Source organism: Ranitomeya variabilis, chromosome 1, assembly GCF_051348905.1.
Source record: "Ranitomeya variabilis isolate aRanVar5 chromosome 1, aRanVar5.hap1, whole genome shotgun sequence".
In the NCBI taxonomy this organism is placed as follows: Eukaryota; Metazoa; Chordata; class Amphibia; order Anura; family Dendrobatidae; genus Ranitomeya; species Ranitomeya variabilis.
In genome coordinates, this window is record NC_135232.1 from 532,593,183 (window position 1) to 532,607,523 (window position 14,341).

The 14,341-nt window shown below is 46.0% G+C and overlaps 2 protein-coding genes across 7 annotated transcripts in view; one reads left to right on the plus strand and one right to left on the minus strand.

Moving 5' to 3' along the window:
- The window catches only part of LOC143796732 (uncharacterized), a 612,535-nt gene that overhangs the window by 576,789 nt on the left and 21,405 nt on the right, over positions 1-14,341 (minus strand). The window lies entirely within an intron of this gene.
- Positions 1-14,341, plus strand: part of LONP1 (lon peptidase 1, mitochondrial) — a 701,187-nt gene that overhangs the window by 447,835 nt on the left and 239,011 nt on the right. The window lies entirely within an intron of this gene.

The following is a 14,341-nucleotide window of genomic DNA, read 5'->3' on the forward strand; positions in this document are numbered from 1 at the left end:
AGATTCTTTGCGCATAAATTGGCCAATTCGTGTGTGTCCATCAACCACGGCAAGGTGATCTCCCCCTGATGGGTCCTACTCTACCATAGATGCCACTCTTGGGCCACCAGCCTACAACTCTGGACAAAACATGTCACTCTGGGCTAAACCTACAATTTATGGGCAGGTAGAGGATGTGGCAGCATCCAGACTTATCTTGCACTCCTCCCATTGACCTTGCAGGTGGCGGTAATCAACTCTACAGAGAAATGTATATTTGTCTGTGTTTTCACATGGCCGATTCATGTACATGTGCTGCTGTGATGTTTTTTTACCTTTTTTATCTATCTATCTATCTATATATATATATATATATATATATATATATATATATATATACATATATATATATATATACATATATATATATATATATATATATATATATATATATATGTACACACATATACATTACATAGTGAAATGTGTGGAGAACATTAAAACCTAAAAATGATCAACGTAAATCACAACTAGTATGCCACGGAGGTCTGGAGTTGGAATGATGCTAAAAGTCAAAGTGGAAAATGAAATTACAGGCTGATCCAACTTCAGTGGAAATGTCTCAAAACAAGGAAATGATGCTCAGTAGTGTGTGTGACTTCCACGTGCCTGTATAACCTCCCTACAACGCCTGGGCATGCTCCTGATGAGGCGGCGGATGTTCTCCTGAGGGATCTCCTCCCAGATCTGGACTAAAGCCTCCGCCAGCTCTTGGACAGTCTGTGGTTCAACGTGACGTTGGTGGATGGTGTGAGACATGATGTTCCTGATGTGTTCAATTGGATTCAGGTCTGGGGAACGGGCGGGCCAGTCCATAGCTTCAATGCCCTCATCTTGCAGGAACTGCTGACACACTCCAGCCACATGAGGTCTGGCATTGTCCTGCATTAGGAGGAACCCAGGGCCAACCGCACCAGCATATGGTCTCACAAGGGGTCTGAGGATCTCATCTCTGTACCTTATGGCAGTCAGGCTACCTCTGGCAAGCACATGGAGGGCTGTGCGGCTCTGCAAAGAAATGCCAACCCACACCATTATGGACCCACTGCCAAACTGGTCATGCTGAAGGATGTTGCAGGCAGCAGATCGCTCTCCATGGCGTCTCCAGACTCTGTCACATGTGCTCAGTGTGAACCTCCTTTCATCTGTGAAGAGCACAGGACGCCAGTGGCGAATTTGCCATTCCTGGTGTTATGTGACAAATGCCAAGCGTCCTGCACGGTGTTGGGCTGTGAGCACAACCCCCATCTGTGAATGTTGGGCACTCAGACCATCCTCATGGAGACGGTTTCTAACCGTCTGTGCAGACACATGCGGCCTCGACCAATCAGACGCGGGATTTCCAGGACAGACAGACAGACAGACGGAAAAACCCTTAGACAATTATATATAGATACTCCTACGACAACATGTGAGACTGGGGTTCAAATTCCGGCTCTGTGCTGTTGGAAATAATATACCAGTAGTGGTCATTGGGCAAGACTACTAACACTATAGTACCTACCTCACTAAACAAGAGTGTCACGAGCACGACGTTGCCGGATTAACAAGGTCTGCATCAGATGTTGAGGAACCAGGACAATCTGATGATAAATGGGCTACTGGAACAAACCATACATGGACAAGGCAAGAGAACCTGGTGTGAGGGTGATCCCTTAGTGAGATCTACACTCACTGGCCACTTTATTAGGTACACCTGTCCAACTTCTTGTTAACACTTAATTTCTAATCAGCCAATCACATGGCGGCAACTCAGTGCATTTAGGCATGTAGACATGGTCAAGACAATCTCCTGCAGTTCAAACCGAGCATCAGTATGGGGAAGAAAGGTGATTTGAGTGCCTTTGAACGTGGCATGGTTGTTGGTGCCAGAAGGGCTGGTCTGAGTATTTCAGAAACTGCTGATCTACTGGGATTTTCACACACAACCATCTCTAGGGTTTACAGAGAATGGTCCAAAAAAGAAAAAAAAAATCAGTGAGCGGCAGTTCTGTGGGCGGAAATGCCTTGTTGATGCCAGGGGTCAGAGGAGAATGGGCAGACTGGTTCGAGCTGATAGAAAGGCAACAGTGACTCAAATCGCCACCCGTTACAACCAAGGTAGGCCTAAGAGCATCTCTGAATGCACAGTGCGTCGAACTTTGAGGCAGATGGGCTACAGCAGCAGAAGACCACACCGGGTACCACTCCTTTCAGCTAAGAACAGGAAACTGAGGCTACAATTTGTACAAGCTCATCGAAATTGGACAGTAGAAGATTGGAAAAACGTTGCTTGGTCTGATGAGTCTCGATTTCTGCTGCGACATTCGGATGGTAGGGTCAGAATTTGGCGTAAACAACATGAAAGCATGGATCCATCCTGCCTTGTATGGAGCATCTTTGGGATGTGCAGCCGACAAATCTGCGGCAACTGTGTGATGCCATCATGTCAATATGGACCAAAATCTCTGAGGAATGCTTCCAGCACCTTGTTGAATCTATGCCACGAAGAATTGAGGCAGTTCTGAAGGCAAAAGGGGGTCCAACCCGTTACTAGCATGGTGTACCTAATAAAGTGGCCGGTGAGTGTATATGATTGCTTGTACCTGACCAAATATAAGCTGAGTGCGCTCTTAGAGGCCAAAGAATGTATCAGATACACAGAGACAGATACACACTTCCTCTCTCAGCCAAAGTTGGTGCACAACTGAACTTTATTCTCAGAACAAAGGAAGATACTAAAAAGCAGGAAATAGGGGGGGGGGGGGGGTTCGCACAACTTCTGAACAGCTAGTCACTTTGTAATTGGTCCATTCCAAGCTTCATTTTCAAATATGGTGTATTCCAGTGCCTTCACTCCTACATTCCAAAGATTCCTTCCAGGACAGTTTCAAGGATTTCCAAGACAGTTTCAAAGACACAATCACCATCTTGCTACACCATATCTGAACTGAATTATATAAGGTTTAATAATTGATTTCATTAGCAATTTTCTCCTTCACACTGGATCTGATTAAATGCTACTATACGAGCAGACCAAATGAGAGAGAGAGGATATATGAAACGTATGAGGAAACTCTGGATACAAGATCTGCATGTCCACTAACTGATAAACAACTAGTCACACAACGTTTCAGTGTCATAGAGACAGTTATCACAACTTGAGATGAATCAACTGCACTGCCGATCTACTCCACATGAAGACCTGAAAGAACAACATGTGCAACCCCCTGAAAATCCTGATCAATTCCTGCAACTAGAGAGCACTGCAGCTGATCTGAAACAGAAGATCTTAGATAAACTAAATACCATCAATACCAGAGATCGACTGCCAAGGCTCAGCAAAGAAACACCACCAGACCATATGCTAGAAGATGCCAATAGAGCACTTGCATCAATACCTTCCACCACCATAGCTCAAACTAATAAACTGATCTTTGCTACTGCCTCGGCAAGCATGGAAATGCTTGTTCTTGCTGGTTGTAAAGCCAACAGAAGTATGTGCCCCCTTTGGCAAAGAAGACTGGAGACAAAGATCAAGGTGACATGAAGGGAAGTCAGTCAACTACCAGAAATACAGAAGAGTGTAAAGATCAAGAATAAAACCAAGCTGGACAAGTACAAATGCCTGACCCCAATTGAAGCCCTAAAGATTGCTAAACTAAGGCTCACAGCAGTTACTGCAATACTAGGGAAATACACTGGAGAAGCTGAGCCCCTATTCTCCAAAGAACCATCCAAGGTGTACTCCCAGCACAAAGGCAGCAGCTCCATCAATAGCAAAGACTGAATAATACTGGAAGAACATATGGGAGAAGGAAAAAAATGTACAACACCAGTGCAACACAGCAACCACCTAGAGCACAGTGCTGATCATGAAGGATCGTCACAAATGAACTGTTCCATCCAACTACTGCCCAATAACCTGCCTTACAGCAACATGGAAACTTCTATCAGGCATCATAGCCACCAAGCTACAGAACCATATGAACCAGTACATGAATCCAGCTCAGAAATGCATTGGGACCAACACCAGAGACATTAAGCACCAGCTCCTAGTAGATAGATCAATCACTCTTGACTCAAGATCCATGCAGACCCATTTCAGCACAATCTGGAGTTAGTGTAAGAATGACTTAAAGGTAAGGTACCGCGTTTGTAGATCATTAATTAATCAATGTAATGTAGCATAACATGCTGTTATAACCAAGATTTGAATGCATGTAAAACAGATTTCGTGTGTTATACCAGTAGAAAGAAGGAACTGGGGGCTGACATCTTGGTTTCACAGCATTAGCACGACACTAGCAGTGTCATTTTACGGCACCCCATGGACATAGGAGATAATAGACCGGCGCTGACCCTATCTATAACATTGTAGCTGCTTTAGCAGTGAGCTGGGCACGCCTCTGTGGGCTGCACAACTCACTGCTGTAGGTGTGACTAGCCGCCATTTTACTATATCCCAGTGTTATCTGCCGAGCTCCACTTGCTCTCTATCGCTGCAGGACAGAAGCGCTGACTGGAGCCGGAGAGTGGGGAGTGCGGGTGGTTTACCTCCCTGCTCCTCTGTCTGTACTCCAGGCACTGCACGTTCTGAGCAGACATCCCCTGCTCTCACACGCTGCCCTCCCTGAGTGCTTCTCCTGCTATGTCTTCGCCTCCCCACTTGCTCACACATCCAGTGATCTCCGGTAAGCTGCACTCTCCCCCTGTGTCGCTCTCCCTCTCTGTGCGGCGTGGGGGGTCTCTATGCGTGTTTGCAAGCATCGTCCGATGGGACTACAAGTCCCATCAGAGGATGCCTGCTACACTGACAGTGATTGACACATTAGCCAATGATGGGACAGTAATAGTCCCATCATCCGGCTAATGTGTTGAATAAAAAAAAACAAAAAACTCCATACATACCGTATATACTCGAGTATAAGCCGAGATTTTCAGCCCAAATTTTTGGGCTGAAAGTGCCCTCCTCGGCTTATACTCGAGTCACGGTCGGCGGTGGGGTCGGCGGGTGAGGAGGAGAGAGCGTGTCACATACTCACCTAGTCCCGGCGCTCCTGGCGCTGACCCTGCAGTCCCACGGTCTCCGGGTGCCGCAGCTCGTCCCCTGTTCAGCGGTCACATGGTACCGCTCATTAGAGAAATGAATATGGACTCCACTCCCATAGGGGTGGAGCCGCATATTCATTCATCTAATCAGTGGTAACGGTGACCGCTGACAGAGGAAGAGGCTGCGGCACCCTGAGACCAGCTGTCCGGGAGAAGGAGCCAGGGACGCCGGGAGCAGGTAAGTATCTCATAGTCACCTGTCCACGTTCCACACGCCGGGCGCCGCTCCGTCTTTGCGTCCTCTTGTTCTGACTGTGCAGGTCAGAGGGCGCGATGACGCATATAGTGTGCGCGCCGCCCTCTGCCTGAACAGTCAGTGCGGAGAGATGACGGGACGCTGAGGAGCTGCAAGCAAGAGAGGTGAGTATGTGTTTTTTTTTTAATTGCAGCAGCAGCAGCATTGTATATTGCACAGATTTATGTGGAGTATCTATGGGGCAACGGTGCAGAGCATTATATATATATATGGCACAGCTTTATGTGGAGCATCTATGGGGCCATAATCAAAGGTGCAGGGCATTATATATGGCACAGCTATCTATGGGGCCATAATCAAAGGTGCAGAGCATTGTATATGGCACAGCTATCTATGGGGCCATAATCAAAGGTGCAGGGCATTATATATGGCACAGCTATCTATGGGGCCATAAAGGTGCAGGGCATTATATATGGCACAACTATTTATGGGGCCATAATCAAAGTTGCAGAGCATTGTATATGGCACAGCTATCTATGGGGCCATAATCAAAGGTGCAGAGCTTTGTATATGGCACAGCTATCTATGGGGCCATAATCAAAGGTGCAGGGCATTATATATGGCACAGCTATCTATGGGGCCATAATCAAAGGTGCAGAGCATTGTATATGGCACAGCTATCTATGGGGCCATAATCAAAGGTGCAGGGCATTATATATGGCACAGCTATCTATGGGGCCATAAAGGTGCAGGGCATTATATATGGCACAACTATTTATGGGGCCATAATCAAAGTTGCAGAGCATTGTATATGGCACAGCTATCTATGGGGCCATAATCAAAGGTGCAGAGCTTTGTATATGGCACAGCTATCTATGGGGCCATAATCAAAGGTGCAGGGCATTATATATGGCACAGCTATCTATGGGGCCATAATCAAAGGTGCAGAGCATTGTATATGGCACAGCTATCTATGGGGCCATAATCAAAGGTGCAGAGCATTGTATATGGCACAGCTATCTATGGGGCCATAATCAAAGCTGCAGAGCATTTTATATGGCACAGCTTTCTATGGAGCATCTATGGGGCCATAATCAAAGGTGCAGAGCATTGTATATGGCACAGCTTTCTATGGAGCATCTATGGGGCCATAATCAAAGGTGCAGAGCATTGTATATGGCACAGCTTTCTATGGAGCATCTATGGGGCCATAATCAAAGGTGCAGCGCATTGTATATGGCACAGCTTTCTATGGGGCCTGTTATGACCCCAATGGCAGAGGGTCTCAAAAATACATACCAAGTCTGCAAACACAAAAAAACAGCTCATAGGGCAGTGGTAACTGGGCTGACCGTATATCTAATCCTAGCACCACAAATAGCAGCAGCCGGGGAACGTGCCTACGTTGGTTCTAGACGTCTCGCGCCAGCCGGAGAACTAACTAACCCTAGAAGGGAAAAGATAGACCTTTCTTGCCTCCAGAGAAAAGACCCCAAAAGTTGGATACAAGCCCCCAACAAATAATAACGGTGAGGTAAGGAGAAAAGACAAACGTAAGAATGAACTAGATATTTAGCAAAGAGAGGCCCACTGACTAATAGCAGAATATAGTAAGATGACTTATACGGTCAGCAAAAACCCTATCAAAATTTCCACGCTGGATATTCAAGAACCCCCGAACCGTCTAACGGCCCGGGGGGAGAACACCAGCCCCCTAGAGCTTCCAGCAGAATCAGGAATCACATTTAGTACAAGCTGGACAAAAAATAATAGCAATGCAAATAACCAAAAAACAAGGAAGCAAGACTTAGCTTAATTTTGCAAGATCCAGGACCAGCAGACAGGAGCAAACAGAAAGGAACTGATTACAACGATGCCAGGCACTGGACTGAGAATCCAGGAAGTTTATATAGCAACACCCCTGGACTAACGACCCAGGTGGGTGCCAAACTGAGGAAAGACAATCCCAGAGTCATATCACAAGTGACCACAAGAGGGAGCCAAAAAAGTCTAATTCACAACAGGGGCCATAATCAAAGGTGCAGAGCATTTTATATGGCACAGCTTTCTATGGAGCATCTATGGGGCCATAATCAAAGGTGCAGAGCATTGTATATGGCACAGCTTTCTATGGAGCATGTATGGGGCCATAATGAACTGTGCAGAGCATTATATATGGGGCAGCTTTATGTGGAGCGTCTATGGGGCTATACTGAACGGTGCAGAGCATTATATATGACACAGCTTTATGTGGAGTATCTATGGGGCCATAATGAACGGTATGGAGCATCTATTTTTAATTTTGAAATTCACCGGTAGCTGCTGCATTTTCCACCCTAGGCTAATAAGTTTTCCCAGTTTTTTGTGGCAAAATTAGGGGAGTCGGCTTATACTCGGGTCGGCTTATACTCGAGTATATACGGTACATGCTACATACATGCTACATACATACATGCTACTTACATACATGCTACATACATACATGCTACATACATACATGCTACATACATACATGCTACATACATGCATGCTACCTACATGCATGCTACCTGCATACATGCTACCTACATACATGCTACCTACATACATGCTACCTACATGCTAGCTACATACATGCTACCTACATACATGCTACCTACATACATGCTACCTACATACATGCTACCTATATACATGCTACCTACATACATGCTACCTACATACATGCTACCTACATACATGCTACCTACATACATGCTACCTACATACATGCTACATACATACATGCTACCTACGTACATACATGCTCCCTACATATATACATGCTACCTACATACATACATGCTAACTACATACATACATGCTACCTACATACATACATGCTACCTACATACATACATGCTACCTACATACATACATGCTACCTACATACATGCTACCTACATACATGCTACCTACATACATGCTACCTACATACTCCATACATACTCCATACAGTACATTCATACATTACATACAATACATACATATAGACATACAGTACATTAAACATAGATTACATACTCACCATTACTTGTAATTTTGTTCCCCGAAGCCAGTATCATATGTAAAAAATATGAAAAATATGAAAAAAACAAACAACCAATATACTCCCTGATCCGCAGAAATCCACGAATGTCCCACGACGATCTCCCATGGAGAGCAGCCGCATCAGGTAATGCGACTGCTCTCCAGGGGCTCCAGGAACACAATGACGGCAGGATGGGTATCCTTCCACCACTGTATTCCTCCGCCACTGTAAAAAAAAAAGTCCCTAGTCTCACTTTATGCCATTGCTGTATGATAAATTTTCCCAGGCAGCAATTGTCATAAAGTGAGACTTTGAACTCAGGTAACCTCTCAGTGATGCACTGCAGGAGCCTTTGTCTCCTGTCAGTGTGTCACTGAGGGTCCTATAGAGCAGTGACATCACCCGATGTCACTGTTCTATAGGGGAGATCGTCGTGGGACACTCGTTATTAATTGGACTACGGCGGACAGGTAGTATACGGTTTATTATTTTACGTTTTTTGCAGGCGCTGAAGTATGATAAGTATGGTGAAATGAAGAATATTAAAATACTTTTTCCTAATGTGTGCGTGTTTTATTAACCCTTTCTTACTATTGGATTAATAACAGATAGGCGTCTTATTGACGCCTCTCCGTTATTAACCCGGCTTAATGTCACCTTACGATAGCAAGGTGACATTAACCGCTTATTACCCCATATCCCACCACTACACGGGATTGGGAAGAGAGGGGCTAAGTGCCGGAATTGGCGCATCTTACAGATTTCCGGGGCGGCTGCGGACTGGTATTTGTAGCCGGGGGGGGGCGCAATATCCATGGCCCCTCTCTAGGCTATGAATATCAGCCCGCAGCTGTCTGCGTAGCCTTTCTGGCTATAAAATATAGGGGGACCCCACGTAATTTTTTTTTTTTTGCGGTCCCCCTATTTTAATAGCCAGTAAAGGCTACGCAGACAGCTGCGGGCTGATATTCATAGCAGGCTACAGATACTGGCCCCCGGCCGTCGGCTTTCCCCCTCTGGCGCAGAAAATTGCATGGGAGCCCACGCAGTTTTTTTTCTTTTCTTTTTTTTTTTTTTAATTCAACGCTCATAAAGGCCTCTTTCACACTTGCGTCAGTTTGGGTCGGTCGCTATGCGTCGGGCCTACGTACCGACGCACGTTGTGAAATTTGTGCCCGACGTGGGCAGCGGATGCAGTTTTTCAACACATCCGCTGCTCATTCTGAAGTCTGGAAGGAGGGGGCGGAGTTTTGGCAGCGCATGCTGTTTTTTTTCCGCCAGATCTGTGTTTTTCCGCCGGATCCATTTTTTTCCGCCGGATCCATTTTTTTCCGCCGGATCCGTTTTTTTTCGCCGGATCCGTTTTTTCCACCGGATCTGGTTTTTTCCACCAGATCCGTTTTTCCACCGGATCCGTTTTTCCACCGGATCCATTTTTCTCCCGCCGGATCCGTTTTTTTCCCGCCGGACCGTTTTTTTCCCGCCGGATCCGTTTTTTTCCCGCCGGATCCATTTTTTCCCGCCGGATCCGTTTTTCCCACCGGATCCGTTTTTTTCCCACCGGATCCGTTTTTTTCCCACCGGATCAATTTTTTTCCGCCGGATCCGTTTTTTTTTCCGCCTGATCCGTTGTTTTTTTTTCCTCTGGATCCGTTTTTTTTCCTGCCGGATCCGTTTTTTGTCACCGGATCAGGTTTTTTTCGTCAGATCCGTTTTTTTCGTCAGATCCGTTTTTTTCCGCCGGATCCGATTTTTCCCGCCGGATCCGTTTTTTATCTGATGCTGCTGCTCGTCGTGGGACACTCGTGCATTTCTGTGGACAGGGAGTATATTGTTTGTTTGTTTTTTTTCATATTTTTTACAGATGACACTGGCTTCGGGGAACAAAGTGACAAGTAACGGTGAGTATATACTCTGTTATATGTACTGTATGTCTATATGTATGTCATGTATGTAATGTATGAATGTACTGTATGTATGTAGTATGTATGTATGGAGTATGAATGTAGTATCTAGTATGTATGTAGTATTTTTTTTTTATATTCAACACATTAGCCCTATGATGGGACTACTACTGTCCCATCATTGGCTAATGTGTCAATCACTGTCAGTGTAGCTGGCATCGTCCAATGGGACTTGTAGTCCCATCGGACGATGTCTGCACAGACACAAAGACCCCCGGAGACGCTGTACAGACCCCCCAGAGAGGCTGTACAGACCCCCCGGCAGGCCGTACAGACCACCCACGGTCCCGCACAACCCCGGAGAGGCCGCACAGACAGCCACGACCAATCAACGACCGGCACAGTCCGGTCGGAAAAATGGCCGCTCCTTCCTCCCCGCAGTCAGTGCCCGCTTCATACTCCCCTCCAGTCAGCGCTCACACAGGGTTAATGCCGGCGGTAACGGACCGCGTTATGCCGTGTTTAACGCACTCCGTAACCGCTGCTATTAACCCTGTGTGTCCCCAACTTTTTACTATTGATGCTGCCTATGCGACATCAATAGTAAAAAAAAAAATGTAATGTTAAAAATAATAGAAAAAACCTGCTATGCTTACCCTCCGTCGTCGCTTCCTCTCCTCGGCAGTGCAAGCGGCAGGCTCCAGTGCCAAGGATGGTATGTGAGAAGGACCTTCCATGACGTCACGGTCATGTGACCGCGATGTCATCACAGGTCCTGCGCGCATCCAACCCTGGGACAGGAAGCTGCCGCGTGCACCGCACACAGGCGACAGGACTACAAGGGCTCCCTCGGAAGGTGAGTATATGTTTATTTTTTATTTTATCACTTTTTTAACCTGTTATATACGTGGCTGGGCAATATACTATGTGGCTGGGCAATATACTATGTGACTGGGCAATATACTATGTGACTGGGCAATATACTATGTGACTGGGCAATATACTATGTGACTGGGCAATATACTATGTGACTGGGCAATATACTACGTGGCTGGGCAATATACTACGTGACGGCAATATACTACGTGACTGGGCAATATACTACGTGGCTGGGCAATATACTACGTGGCTGGGCAATATACTACGTGGCTGGGCAATATACTACGTGGCTGGGCAATATACTACGTGGCTGGGCAATATACTACGTGGCTGGGCAATATACTACGTGGCTGGGCAATATACTACGTGGCTGGGCAATATACTATGTGGGCTGGGCAATATACTATTTGACTGGGCAATATACTACGTGACTGGGCAATATACTACGTGGGCTGTGCAATATACTACGTGACTGGGCAATATTCTACGTGAACATGCATATTCTAGAATACCCGATGCGTTAGAATCGGGCCACCATCTAGTACCATATATGTATATATGCCATGGATGAGGCCACAGTAAAGTGTATCTTTATTTGGGACAAAAGGTAACTCACAGGTCATTGCAGATGATGATGATGAACATACAATTTGTCATTCCTCCTACACAGTCACATACCAGGGAGGAAGCCACTCCAGCCAGTGTAATATTGCACCTTTCTTTGGGTCACATGGTAACTCACAGGCATTTATTTACAGCCCACAGTCTCCACTCTACCTCTCTGCTGTCTGCTCCCCCACATGAGTCACAGTCACACTTCACTGGCTGAATCTGAGAAGCTGCCAGGCCCAGACAAGAAAGAGAAAAAAAAAAAAAAGACTCACTCGCTGCAGAGCCAACTCCTTTCATTCACAGCAGGGAGCCGGCTTTTTGTATTGGCTCGTTCATGAACGACACATCACTAACACACACACCACTTCACTCTTCCTCCAGTCCACCATCCTGCTGAGCCCACTCTCTTCTCCTCTGTAAACAAGCTGTGTTTCTGATGCAGTAACTGCTGGTGATAGCAGATCACAGAGCAGTCACACACAAAATGGCGCTGCCCTGTGATGCTGCTTTTCATTCTGCCCCAGGGATATTAGACCACCCAAAAGGGGAGGGAAATGGTGATATCAGCAGTTACTGCCCCAATTTTTCAGCTAACATTAAAGCTGGTAAGTCTCACTATAGCTGCTTGAGGTCTAAAACGGAAAATGCTCCCCCTAGTGGTAAATATATATATTTGTAAGAAAATATATAATATTTTTCATATAGAAATGTTTGCAAACAGTGCAAACATTGCAATAGTACATTTTATTTACTATTTTAAGCTTAATTTCACAAAAAAAAATACAAGAAAACTGGTGGCACCTTCCCTTTAATGACACACACATGGATCTGTGAATGCTTGGCTATCTACAATGTCAACAGGAAATTAAGAACCTTCCTCAAAAACTCAATAGGGCTGTAGAGAACAACATTGGAAGTCAACTCAAGACAACTAGCACAAGTGACCATCAAATGCTTCATATACCAAGGTGATGCACTGTGTCCCCATTGCTGTTCTGCATATGCTTGAACCCCCTCTGTCAGATATAATTACAGAGTCTGGCTATGGATACAAGTTCAAAAGTAAAAGCACCATCAGCCACCTCCTCTACATGGATTACATTAAGCTGTATACGAAAACTGAATGAGACATCAATTCACTGATCTATCTGACAAGGATCAACAGCAAAGACATCGGGATGTCCTTCGGACTGGACAAGTGTGGCTGGATGGTAATGAAGAGAGGCAAGGTAGTCATGACTGATGGAGTGGAGTTAACAGCAGGGCATATAGCAGATGTACAAACATGCTACAAGTACCATGGCATCCCACAGGGATACGGTAACCATGATGAGGAGGTAAGGATAGCAGCAACATCCAAATACCATCAAAGGGTAAGACAGGTCCTGAAGAGCCAGCTCAATGGAAAGAAAATCTGTGCCATCAATGCATATGCCCAGCCAGTTATCAGATACCCTGCTGATATAGTGTGCTGGCCAAAAGTAGAGATGGAAGCTGCAGATGTGAAGACATGAAAGCTCCTCACAATGCATGGAGGTCTCCACCCTAAGGGTACCGTTACACTAAACGATTTACCAACGATCACGACCAGCGATACGACCTGGCCGTGATCGTTGGTAAGTCGTTGTGTGGTCGCTGGGGAGCTGTCACACAGACAGCTCTCCAGCGACCAACGATGCCGAAGTCCCCGGGTAACCAGGGTAAACATCGGGTTACTAAGCGCAGGGCTGCGCTTAGTAACCCGATGTTTACCCTGGTTACCATTGTAAATGTGAAAAAAAAAAACCCACTACATACTTACATTCCGGTGTCCGTCAGGTCCCTCGCCGTCTGTTTCCCGCACTGACTGTGTCAGTGCCGGCCGTAAAGCAGAGCACAGCGGTGATGTCACCTCTGTGCTCTGCTTTTACTTTACGGCCGGCGCTCACAGTCAGTGCGGGAAGCCGCCTGCGAGAGATGTGACAGACACCGGAATGTAAGTATGTAGTGTTTTTTTTTTTTTTACATTTACAATGGTAACCAGGGTAAACATCGGGTTACTAAGCCCGGCCCTGCGCTTAGTAACCCGATGTTTACCCTGGTTACAAGCGAACACATTGCTGGATCGGTGTCACACACCGATCCAGCAACGAAAGAAAGTTTCAAACGATCTGCTACGACGTACGATTCTCAGCGGGGTCCCTGATCGCAGTAGCGTGTCAGACACAGCGATATCGTATGTATATCGCTGGAACGTCACGGATCGTGCCGTCGTAGCGACCAAAGTGCCACTGTGAGACAGTACCCTAAGTCTAGCACCCAAAGATTGCATGCCAACAGAAAGGAGGGTGGTCGATGCTTGATAAACATCCAAGCCACCATCACGGATGAAACAAGGATTATTCAGGAATACATCAAAAAAATTGCACCAAAAGATGAGATGCTGAGAGACAGCCTAAGGAAGCAACAACAACAGATCTGGACAAGCCACTGCATGGGATGTACTATCGACAGATAATGGAAGTGGTTGACATGGAGAAATCATACCACTGGCTGGAGAAAGGTGGACTGCGAGACAGCACAGAGGCACTA